Source organism: Doryrhamphus excisus, linkage group LG14 (genome assembly GCF_037039965.1).
Source record: "Doryrhamphus excisus strain RoL-2023G ecotype Guam linkage group LG14, RoL_Dexc_Guam_v1.1, whole genome shotgun sequence".
Classification (NCBI taxonomy): Eukaryota; Metazoa; Chordata; class Actinopteri; order Syngnathiformes; family Syngnathidae; genus Doryrhamphus; species Doryrhamphus excisus.
The window spans coordinates 9,541,503-9,554,818 of record NC_136370.1 but is presented as its reverse complement, the minus strand read 5'-3'; the positions used below and the strand labels follow the sequence as shown (position 1 = coordinate 9,554,818).

The following is a 13,316-nucleotide window of genomic DNA, read 5'->3' as shown; positions in this document are numbered from 1 at the left end:
GCGTGAGAGAGACAAGAATGGGGAGGGATTGCCAATAAGGCCAACGAGGGCTACTGATATGTCAGCAACAGAAATTAGTTCACTGCACTCCCGACTGCGACACAGGCAGGAAAAAACGACTCCTTTGCTTGTCTCGGGTAGAGAGACGGGGAAAAAAGGCAGAAAAGCGTCAGCCGGTGAATTTTTACAGCTCTCCAGAATCATTATTGGCAATTAGCGTTCGTCAGGGAAGACAGCAGCTGCTTGTAATTACAGGTAGCCCCTCATTACTTCTCAGTGTAGGGGCCAGGAGGGAGGAGGAGGGGAGGGGAGGAGGAGAAAACATACTCCGGAGCTAGTGTTTATATTTATATATATATATTTCTCTCCCCCATGGTGTTGAGCCACAGAATGTATACATGCTATAGAGGAGGAGGAGGAGGAGGAGGAGGAGGATGCTTCAGCAGGTGCAGCTCAAGAGTAGGGAGGAGAAAGTCATTGTCAACAGTCGGAACCTTCATACAAACATACAAACGCTACTGCAGTACTGCTATCTGAGTCTACAGTATCTCTCACCCAAAGAGAGCTGGGATAGGCTCCAGCATACCCTGTGACGCTTGTGAGGATAAGCACAGAAGATGGATGGCTAATTAAGTCATTAATTTATGTTTGAAAACACCAATGATGTTCAACATGGGATGTAGTGAGTCATAAACTAATATGATTTATTTTGAAGTATACCTGTGAATATTCTGATTCGTCCATTTCGTTGTGTTCTCAGGGCAATCAATCGATCGCAACTGTCTGTTCAGGTTGTCTCTGAACAGTCCTGCTCATCCGAGCAGGTTTCAATAGTTCATACCACACCAGCTAGACCAGTCTGAGACCAGTAACACCAATTTGCATTTGAAGGCGTTCCTGTAGGATATAGTAATCAAGGGCATCGATATTTAGCTGTTGTAATAATATTAAGGTGGTGCCACAATCCATAGATAAAAGATCGTTTTTCACTAATTGCAGCGTGTTTGTGTTATTACCAAGGTAAAGCTAGATTGCCTGCTATAATATTTGTCCACCAGCCTCGACCCCTTACGTTGTTCTAGCGTTGTTCTGTTTCTTATTCCATCATTTCCATTGATGTTGGTTTCTTTGTCCAATTTTGGATTATAATGAAACACTTGCATGTTTACTGCTGTTAACCCTTAAGCTTAATTTGAATAGAATATACTTGGAATAATATGCAGAGCTATGGAACAAAAACACAGTTATTCCTTATTTCTTCATTAAATTCTTTGATAGAGGCTAAGTTAAGGTGACCTGACATTACAGTGTGCACCTTGCTGTTATCTCAACATCAGCACTGAATGGCACAGCCCACAGTTTATCGGGCCTTGGCTGCTGATATGCTTCGGCCTTGGTTTATACTTCAACTAACGCTGAAGGATGCGTTTGATTGAGGGCACCTTCACCTTTTAGCGGCTGCTGCCTACTAGACCAAAAACTTGTATGATTTAAGACAACTCTCCTTTTTATACATGAGGAATTTATTTTCATCGTGCACGCTGGCCTTGGTCAAACTGTACTTCAGCTCTTTTTAAAATCTCAAGGCAAAGCGTCTAATAAAATGACGTCTAAATTTATACACCTTTTCTTTTTATTCTTCCAATTCCATTGCTTGGCAACCATGACTACATAACTTTAATCTCTACTCATGAATGAGACGTAGCTTTAATAGCTAACTATAGAAGGAGATATTGGAAGATAAGATAAACACATACAACAGGCAGGGGCTATACTCTTATGAATAGTTAATTAATACCATCTGAATGCTTTATATGCCCTCGCCATCGCAACAAGCCTGGAGTCCCCCCTCTGAATTAGCCAGAGCCGGGGGCAACAATCAAACCAATTAACCCAAGGCCGAGAGCAGTGTGTACATGTGTGTGTTTGTATTCCTATTCATGTATCAGAAAGAGCAAGGTCGGGTTCATGAGAGATGACGCCTCGCTCGTTTTCAACATGGAGGTCAGGCCGTCAACACACAAGGCCTGTCTGCATCACTGACTGACAAATATTAGCCTGTTAGCCGTTTTAGAACTTCTCATAGGGAACCAATGTGATCAGGAATATTGTTTTGTGCCTATTTTCATTGGGAATAGTACTTTTATACGTAGTACTGACGGTTGGACATTCCCAAATTCATGTTAGATAACTAATGACTATACTCTTTGGCTTTTTAAACTTTTCTGACCTATAAATCTTATAAGAATGTTTTATTCTCCTGTTAAACGGTGTCAAGTTTCAGATAATGAGGTTTGCGTATTTGGAAGTGAGTCCTGAATGAAGCTTGGCCTGGCTCTGGATGCCCGGTTTCAAAGAGCCTTTTCTAACACTTGCTATTTGTGACAACACAGAGAGCCAGTCTTCCTTATATGGGCATGTGCTGTAGGCCAGATAGACTCTCGGACTTCCTGGCCCATAGCTCTGCTTTGCTCTGTTTACGGTTAGCTATAGCTATGATTAATGACTGCTTCCCGAGCTTAACAAGCCTTCAGTTTGTGTGAAATATCAATCCTTGACAAAAATTTATCCAATTCTGTTACCCCAAACTTTAAGGACTACCTTCTCATACCCAAAAATAATGCTGTTTGATTAAAGCATCCACATTCATGGTTAAGCACTGCTTCATGCCAGCAACGTAAATCCCTATCCATGTTGGGGCTAATTCATAAAGTATTGCCATGCACTGTCTCTTGCAATAACCATATCATTGTATACAAATAATAAAAAAAAATCTCAGACCTCAAGGATATGTGCAGAGCTTTATTCACTGCGAGGCTGCTGGTGTTTATTTTATACACACACACACACACACACACGCTCCTGCTCAGTTACAGTAGAACAAGCGGCATGCTGGCAGCAGAAAAACGCACATTTGCAGGGTATCTCTCCATTCCACTGTAGAGTGTCCAACGCAAATACAAAGAACAACTGTCACATTCAAACTCGAGCTGAAATGACTGGCTGGGTTTCCATTTATCTTGTCTGTCAGGGTCCCTCTTTTTTATTCTCTGCCATGAAAAGTTGGAAGTGTATGAGAACCCCCCGCGCTAGAGGGAGAAGATCAAGTGCGTAAGGATTTAACAGATGGAATTGGGACTAAATGGAGTGCTAATGCATGGATGCTATGAATCCACTTTGCATGCTTTACGTGGATAGGAGTCCTCAGTCTGGGACGTGAGCAGAATGTCTGAGTTAGTTGTCACCAGTCTTTATTTTTAGTAGTTGGAAAGTGGTCATTACATTTTAGAGTTTTGACATTATCATTTACTGCAAATGTGTGTAATTTCTGTTTTTTTTTTTTTTTGTCTTTCATCATCCAAATTGAAAGTCACCATTGAATGGTGGCCTCAGACCCCCAGAGCTCACACCATGCAGCTTCAAGCTTCTTGCGACTTCCGGACGGCTTTGAAGACATTCTGGACCACCATCCACTGTCTCCACTGAGGGGGAAGCAATCTTGTCATCATGTATGGTGACGATGGTGTGCTGCTGACCTCAAATCGAGATGTTATGGATCCATGGAAGGAATACTTCGAAGACCTCCTCAATCCCATCGACATGACTTCCAATAAGGAAGCAGTGCGTGGGGCACTACTGTGGGCTCTTCTATCTCGGAGGATGAGGTTGCTGAGGTTTTCAAAAGGGCCCCGGGGGTGGATGAGATCCACCTGTAGTTCCTCAAAGTCCTGGATGCTGTGGGCGTGCCTTAGTTGACACGGCTCCGCAGCATTGTGTGGGCATCTGGGGATGTACCTCTGGATTGGCAGAGGCACTTTTTAAGGAGGAGGACCGGAGGATGTGTTCCAACTATCCTCAACTCCTCAGCCTTCCTTGCAAGGTCTAGTCAGGGGCTCTGGAGAGGAGGATCCACCGGATAGTTGAATCTGGGATTCAGGAGGAGCAGTGTGGTTTTTGTCCTGGTCATGGAACTGTCGACCAGCTCTCTTCTCTCAGCAGGATCCGTAAGGGTGCATGGGACTTGGAGAAGGCATTCGAGTCATGTTCCCTGGTGAATTCTGTGGAGAGTTCTTGGACTATGGGCTATAGGACCGGCTAATTCAGGCTGTCCGTTCCCTGTATGACCGGTGTCAGAGCTTGGTTTGCAATAAGTCTGACCCGTTTCCAGTGAGGGTTGGACTCCACCAGGACTACCCTTTGTTTCTGTTCATTGCTTATATGGGCAGAATCTCTAGGCACAGCCGGGGTGTAGAGGGGCTCTGGTTTGGTGGCTGCCGGATTGAGTCTCTGCTTTTTACAAATTATGTGGTCCTGCCCCAAAGTCAGTTGGGATAGGCTTCAGCTCACGAGCAACCCTGAACAGAGTAAATGCTGTTGAAAATTGATGCATGGTTCAGATTCTTTACACTGGTTTTACCTAAAAATTGATACATTTTGGGGTGTCTTAGAATAGTCGACAATTCAGCAATTCCACGACTATCAATGTCACCATTGAATTACATAAAAATGTCATGGGATCAAGATTGTACCATTTTGACTACATGGGGGTGGCCACGGCTGGCATGCATACGTATTACATACTATGTATTCAACAGTGCTCTAATAGCACTAAGCTCCATCCACACCAGTAACACCAGCCGTCCAACAAAAGAAAATCATTTTGAAACAAAGCACATTGTTGGTTTTTACTGTGGCATCAAAAATATTGTAGTTTTGTAATCCTGCTACTTGTGTCTCCGCACAGCCTCATTGTAAACTGTTGAGTCACATTTAATTTACCAGCTCTTTTATCTGCTTTAACTCAGTCAGATGAGCAGCGTGTGTGCAAATATGTGCATAAATAGCCCTGCTGGGTTTTATGTGGGCTTGTCCTGTGCACCTTGTGTCTATATTGTGTATATGTGTGTGTGTGTTTGTGGCCCCCCCAACCTAGAGCTATTATGCAGGGATGGCAAGTATAATATCAGCAAACCTTTTCCGCTGTGCTGGATAAGTAATGGCCTCAAGACGTCACCTTTATCTTTAGCCACACTCTGCAGCTGAGGCGGCTGCAAACTCCCTCAATGATGCACAGGTGTGGTATTATAAATGTGTGTGTACACCTCCCCCCCCTTATGTTTGTCACAAAAGTGGCCATGAGGAAAGCAGATAGGGCCGAGACTGACACATTCATTTTCTTAACAGGCGCGATGCAGCACTGGCTCCTTTTAAGCAGCTTTAGTTATATATCCACTAACAAATTTGGACATTGGGTGAGCGCAGAGCAATGTGCTGCTGGGAGCATCCCATCATGTCCCCACAAACAGGAAGGAAGGCCATGATATGGAGCAATTAGGCTGATGTAAAGAAAGGGAGACGGCTGAATCGGTGATAGCCAGAGAATATTGAAATGAGACAGGAGGGGAGAGCTGAAACAAAGGAAAAGTCAGACGTGGAATGAGTGAGCTTTGTGGTCTCCGGCTCTATGGGAGGTGCAGCCCAATCATTTATAAAAGGTAAATGCTGTCAGGACGCAGGGCGTTTAAAGGCGCGGCGCTGCAGGTGTGATTTATGCTCTCAGTGCGGGGCTATAAATCAACCTACCTTTGTTTCCACAGGCGGCGGCTGCTGCTGCTGCTGCTGCTGTTGCTGCTGCAGTGTGGAAGTATAACCATAGCTGACACACACACACACACACACACACATGAAGGGTGGAAGGCAGGAAGATACATGATGATGGAACTGGGTGAATGGATGGAGAGTGAACTCGTTGAAGTCTATCAGTGTGAGGTGTTGAGCTGTGGATGCACATACACAATCCCTTTTGACTGACTGGCAATGCTCTCAACATGGAATCTACCTAAAAAGTCATGTTTGGTCATTATCATTCAAATAGGAATCAAATAGGAATCAAATAGGCTTAAAATATACAAAAGGATAACTTTATTCCCATAATATTGGAACTTTTGCCCAACCTAATTTTCCAATATTTATTTTGTTTTGTTTCTCATGACATTCAGACTTTAATTCATATTACTAAACTAACATTGTTTTTTGTCACATGACGAGTTTATTTTCATAAAATTAAAACTTTTTCTTGCATATTTTGTCTTTATTCTCATAAAATGAAAACAGTTGTTAATTTTGTTTTCTTTCTTCTATTATGTTTTCTTCTTGTAATAGTATAACTTTATTTGCTTAATATTTTGACCTTATTTCTATTATATTATTATTATTCATTAATAATATTAATACATATTATTTATTTATTTTATTTTTATTATTTTATTTTTTCTTTTATTTTATTTTCCCCCACCTAATTATCCAAAAATTACAATTGTATTATGTTTTTTTGTTTCTGTTAATATTACAGTATTAAAAAACATTTAAAACTCCCCAAAATATACAAAAGGAGCTTTATTTGTACATTCAAATTTTACTTTTTTTTAATTTATTTTCTCATGACCCTGACACCTCATGCTTGCTCCCTGCTCTATTTTTAGAAGCACTGACTTAGTCCTAAAAAGCTAAAAGAACATGAGAATAGGATTCCTGAAGTTTTGTGATCTGGCATCACAAGATCCACATGAATTTGTACTTCTGGATGGAGAACAACAAAATCAAAATTGTCAAGAAAGGTCGAGATCAGCCATAAGATTTGACAGCGACCACTCAGAGTCCAAAGGTCTCATATTGGAGTGAGCGGAGTTAAGTAATGATGTGCTGCATCCTCACACACTCAAAAAAGTGCCTTGTGTGCCAGTAACAGGCGGCAACAAAGCCTCAACTTACCAAGGCTTACCATCCAAAAGGATGTTAATAAAATTATGTAGTTTGACCCCTCTTCTTCTCTAATTGCCCAATTACCTCAGTTTGTCACATGGTTTGCAGAACCCTTTAGGCCGTGGTAGACACAGGCGGTATTGATATATTGTTTGCTTGGGAGGGAGGCAAGGTCGCATTTTCTCCTTATGACACTTGCATTGTTAGCATTCCTGAAGGTGCTCAGATAAAGACGATTGTTCTCCGCAACAGCTCACATCACTCCTCATATTGGAATCCATTTTTTTCGTTTCATTTCCTCTCTGCACTATCTGAACTATTACTACTAGTGGGACAAAACATGACAATATAAACAATTATATATTTGTATGTTTTTTTAGTTTTATTACAAAAAAAATCCAATATTGCAGTTCAACTAAAAATAATGAGGAAGACATGTTTTTGGAATGAAATTGAATTTGTGTTCATGTTGGGTTTGTTTGATTAACGCCCATAAAACTTTAGCTTTGTGGTATGCAACTGCTGTAGTCCGGATTTGATCAGATGTCTCCTAGCAAAGCGTCTGGTGTTTGCTGGTGACAAATTAGCTTTCAAGCACAGATTTTTTTTCTTCATATAAACAAAATAGAATTATCTTTTCAAACCAGCTTTCCACTTCAAAAACATGATGCTGGAGTTAAAGTGCCTCATCATTTCTGTTGAGAAAATGCTTCACCATTTGTGGGCTTTATTCTAAACAAAAGTGGAAGGAAGTGAGAATGGTTGTTGGTGTCTTCATTTCACAATAACGGCAAGTTTCTCAAGGGAGGCGGTCATGCTGTGCTTCAGAAAGTCACAGTATATGTTTGAATTCAGATTTCCCTCAATAAACCGCGGCACCCCAATCCTGGTAGCACTCATGCAGCCCCAGACTATGATGCGACAACAGGGGTGCACAAAATTTTTCCACTGAGGCCCATATATGGAAAAAGGACATTTTGATATTACTAAACCAACACATGTCGCTATACTAAGAAGTTGTATATGCTGTATATACGTAAAAACTGCATCTCAGCTTTATGATATTCTGTTGGTTAAAAAACTTTGCCACCCCCCCCCCCATTTCTGCTGTTTTTAAAAAAAAATAAAAATTTAGTTTGTAATATGACAAACTTTATTCCCATAATATTAGAACTTTTCCCCAACCTAATTTTCCAAAAATTACATTTATTTTGTTTTGTCTCTCATGACATTCAGACTTTAATTCATATTTTTTCTTTAATATTCAAACTTATACTAAACTAACATTGTTTTTTGTCACATGAGTTTATTTTCATAAAATTAAAACTTTTTCTTGCATATTTTGTCTTTATTCTCATAAAATGAAAACAGTTTTTAATTTTGTTTTCTTTCTTCTATTATGTTTTCTTCTTGTAATAGTATAACTTTATTTGCTTAATATTTTGACCTTATTTCTATCATAATATTTTTATTATTTATTATTATAATACATATATTTATTTTATTTTTATTATTTTCTTTTATTTTCCCCCACCTAATTATCCAAAAAATACAATTGTATTATGTTTTTTGTTTCTATTAATATTACAGTATTAAAAAACATTTAAAACTCCCCAGCAGTACAACTCCTGTGCTTGACTCGAGGAATCAAACCATTTATCTGGTACTCACATGCCAGCCATTTTGGGACAGTAAATGTATACTGCTTACATCAGCTGTACACTTACCATTATAAAGTATATCCAATTATACATAGCCTTTTGAGAAGATATATTGTCATAAAAATGATGTGCTCCCTTCTGTGAGGCATTATGTAATTAGGTGGTCAAATGCTGACAGGGCCCTCCAATTCTTACACACAAAACAATCCAGTCATGCTGTTTGAAATCTTGCTGTGTGCACTCTGACCTTTTCATTACCATTATCACAAAGTTTAATGCATAGAATTGTGCAAACTGACTTGGTAAGAAGCTATATTATGGTAATGTTGACTCACTAAATACAGAAAGTTTCTCAGTTGCTGTTTGCAAAAGTGTCGAACAAACTCCTGCACTGGTCCAAAAAAAGCCCAGCCGCACCTCCCCAAACATCATCAATCCTTTTAGCCGAACCATATTTCACTGTTTCAACAGAAAGCCAGTTGTGCTCCTCAATGCATAACAGAAGTGTATAAATCACCATGGAGGCGGGAGCGGGAAATGGAGATGTAACATGTGGGGGGGAAGGGGGGGCATGAACAAGCTGACCTGAATGCTTGCTGCTTTTCTGATTTCCCACAGGAGCTCCTCTCTGGCCCGTGCCGCTGCTATTGGGATTCCTGAGGGAGGCCATTACAGCTCCCGATCCATATGTATGTATGGCTGGCTGTTTCCTCCCTGACTGCCAAGATAGAGGCGGACGGTGGCTGCAAACGCCGTATGGTTTTACAAGGTGATTATTTTGCACCTTGCATTTGCAGCTAATAGGCTGTATTTGCAGCTTTTACACGAGTTGTACATGGCTGATTAGTTATCCTGTCAAAACTGCATACAAGTAAAATAGCTTCAATGTGAACACGTGGACCAAAGATTTAAAATAAGCATGCAGCAATGACAAATATGTAAGAGAAGATGCTTTGGAAATGCTCTGTGTCTTTTGAATGGCTCTCTGCAATTCCTCCGAACTTGGCTACATGATGGAGTTATTTGGAACAGTATTGCTATTTTTAAATGCAGTACAGTAAGAGTTACATTTTATCCTTTATTGGTTAAAATTTGGCCAGGTCAGCTATTGCTCTTTGTGTGGAACATAAAACTGCAGAAGCACTTGGAGAGCGCAGACCTTCGGCAAGCGCCATCGTTACCCCCATATTGTGATTACAAGCCAAAATAATAATCCTACATTTTGTGGATCAGTCTTAGATATTTTGTATTTTGTCCTGTATTGTTTTTCCAAGTGCTCTGACATTTTCTTGCGGCGTTAAATGCACAAATTTTGAAAATGGTCCTATCTCGCAGTGTTAAAGAATCCTTTAAAGGGGAACTTCACTTTTTTGGAATATTGCCCATCATCCACAATCCTTATTTGAAACATGAACACCTATTATGTTCCCTTTTCTGCGCATTGGCCTATAACACAAGAAAATAAGTTAATATCAGCAAGCTAACAACAGACACCCTGTGAAGCCCTCTAAAAAACTCAAACAACATTGCATTGTTTGATATCCATGCTATGATCATGCATTAACATGTACACTGATGATAACATGTAATAGTTACAGTACTCTTGCCTTTTCTCTGTACATTGATACACATACTACACTGACGATGTCCGCTTGGAATGGCTGTGTCTTCCAGCACATGATGTATGCTCCAGTCCTCGGGTTAAAAAATGCTAACGGTTACCGAGCAGCTTGTTGAGTCTTTGTAGCGATGGATGAAAATAAGTGGTTGTGGGTTTCCGATGCAGAAATGGTGCTGGAATTGAGCACTGCTGATGACGTTTTAAAAAAGGACATCTGTAGGGATGCTACATTTGCTTCACTTGCTGCACATTGGTCCCATAACAAAAATACCAAGAAGGACACATGACATTACATGTATGTCATGTTTGTGTATATTTTTCCATGAAAAATATACTGTATTTCTGCACTATAAATCTCTCTTTTTGCTGCTGTTACGAGTTCATGTTGTACAAGGCAATAACATTTGGTAGCTGCATTCTACACTCCGCCTCAGACTCCGGTTCTTCTGCACTTCAACCGTATGTTCTAGTATGTGTCTTATAACATGGTGCACATTATTTGTGTGTTAAATACAGAAATAGACCCTGTAATTGACTGTGTCTTATGGTGCCAAAAATACAGTATTTTTAAAATTTTGTCATCCGAACCGGAGTACCGAACCATAAGTGTGAAAGCAGCCAAAAAGGGATCAATTATCCCAGTCTTGTGATGTGAATAGAATATTTCCACTTCAGTGGGTCACTTATGTTTCATTCCTTGCTCACTGTCCAGTACATCCCAAGCTGACATTCCCCCATTTGATGGGCTAGATAACCTTTTGATAGCCACGTGCACGCTCTGCAATCTCCAATTGGCCAGCTGGAGCGAGCAAACTTGTCTAGCCAATCTAATTAACAAAATAAATCTGCTATGCTTCTTGGTGCTGGAATAAAGGAGATGATAAAAGTGGGCCGTTAGATTCACTTCATAATGCCACAATAGATCCAAGCTTTCTTGTTCTAATGTGTCCATCTCTCTTTGCGGAGTTAAAAATAGTGCGATATGTGAGGTTAAACTCCTGATAGTCTCTTTGTCTTTCTACAGCTGGGAGGTTTCAATATTAAAAATTCATAAAGCAAGAACAAAAAATAAATTGGAAATTGAGTCCAGATATAGCTGGCTGCCATCTTCCATGCTTCTGAAAGCATTTGAAGGAGTCAGGCGTGCCTCTCGGAGCCTCATCCTGTCATTATTACTTTTATCACATGATGCTATGCGGCACAGAGTGGGGTCACTGCAGGATGGAGGAAGGGCCAGTGCACCGCCTTTGGACATCAAGCGGAAAATTTAATTAGTTAGTCCTTCCTTTCTTTGGAGGAAGGGCTTCATTATTTATTCAAAAACATACTTCATTATTTTTCTCATTGCATGCCAGAAATAAAATTGCTTGTGTTTTTCAGAGAATTTCAAAGTAAACATCACCATTATTGGCGTCAAATCAGGGCCTTATTAAGTTAAAATATGATGCTAAAAATGAAATTCTTTTAATTACTGAAGTGTGTGTGGGTGTACAAACCAAGCAGACACGTAAAGATGTAATAAAGACCAATTAAAGGCTGAAAAACAAATTATTCTGAGCTCAAACTAGATTTAAAAGCCTTGTGAGATATAGTGAATTACCAATTAGTAAAAAAAAAAAATGTGTGTCTGTGTGTGTTTGTGTATATATATATATATATGTGTGTGTATGTATATATACATGTATATGTGTATGTATGTATATATATGTATATATACATACATATGTATACATATATATATGTGTGTGTGTGTGTATTCAACTGTATACATTAAAAAATGTCATTGGGTGCATGGGTATGAAAAAATTGTATTTATTTTTCCTCTTCTGTCACAAGCTTTAAGAAACAGCTTTTTAGCCAAAAGGTTTTATTTGCACTATGAATATTTAATGTTGAAACATTTGGGTTTATGCTGTCAAAGCAATACAATTAATTTTAAATAACTTAAACTTGTGTGTTGACAATGAGATTAAAGCAATCAAATGTACTAGTTATGTAATATATTTATATATATATATATATCCATTCTGATACTAGTGCAATGCACATTGACCAAAATGTAATGGAAAAAATATGTTTTAGTATTAGAATACTATTATAGGTACTAATTATAATCCCTCAATGAGGGAATGCATATAATAAAAGACAAAAAAATGTAAAGGTTTTATTTTGATGGTCCATTTTAGTACTGCAGTACATTATGTCACCAATATATGAGCATTTTGTCCTTTATGTATTCATAACACAATATTCCCTGAATGAGCACTTATCAGTATGACAGCGAAGTGATGAAGTGCTTTGATTGATGTAATTGTGATAAATCTAAAACCAAGTCTTTTTTTTGTTACTGTCAAAAAAAAAAGAAAAAAAAACGAAGTTGTGATGATTGGCAGACAAAATGATCCAGGAACAGTTTGCCCATCACTTGTTGTTGGCTCGCAATGTTGGCAGTTGAAAAGGAGCTGACTGCCTTCCAGTCTTTGGGAAATAAATGTCCTTTTTTTTAAAAAAAAAAAAAGAAAAGAAAAGAGGAAAAAAAACTATTTTGCAATACTGTCAAGTACAATTGTTTCTCTCACATTAAAAGGTGAAAGATGTTCAAGTATGCTACATTGACTTCTGTCAATCCCCCAGATGGAGTGTCTCCCTCTTTTTAGAGATGAGTGATGATTTCTTGCTGGAGGTGTTGAGTTTTTAATGCTTTTGGGTCTCCAGTGAGTTCGTATGCCAGACTGGCAATAATAACTGCTATCAGTCAAAGCAAGAACAATATGCATTCTTATTTTTTCCATTCTCATCCTGATGTGGGCTGTGTTTTCATTTTATTTTTAGAAACTAATAAATTGAAGCAATAAAAAAAGAGAGCTTTGTGCAGCAAAGGTCGCCCAATCAGGACTTTGCACAACACTGGTGTACTGCAGCTTTGTTTAAGATGTGCTGGTTTGCGTTAGTACATTGGTATATATATATATATATATATATTAGTGCGTTTTTCAGTTAAAGTCCTACATTTTTGCTAAAATGTTGCCTTGGCTTGTGTCTGCCCACTTGTTTTGTGTACAATATAACACCTGTAATATAGTGTTGTATTTGTTTACGCTGCCATCTTGGATCACGCGCCAAAGACAAAATCTTGCAATGCTTATTTCATTGAATGCACAGCAATACTGTGACATTCATCCACAAGCGTCACCTCATGTTGCAGCATGATAATGTATTTCCCTTGGATCTGTATCCAATTCCTAGAAGCTGAAAACATTGTAGTGCTTGAA

At 39.1% G+C, this 13,316-nt stretch overlaps 1 long non-coding RNA gene across 2 annotated transcripts in view; it reads left to right on the top strand.

Annotated features, from left to right (window-relative positions):
• Window positions 1-13,316, top strand: part of LOC144901699 (uncharacterized) — a 149,088-nt gene that overhangs the window by 92,109 nt on the left and 43,663 nt on the right. For both annotated transcript variants that reach the window (XR_013629761.1, XR_013629760.1), the window contains one exon: window positions 9,042-9,192. This is a non-coding gene — a long non-coding RNA (uncharacterized LOC144901699). The remainder of the gene's footprint in view (window positions 1-9,041; window positions 9,193-13,316) is intronic.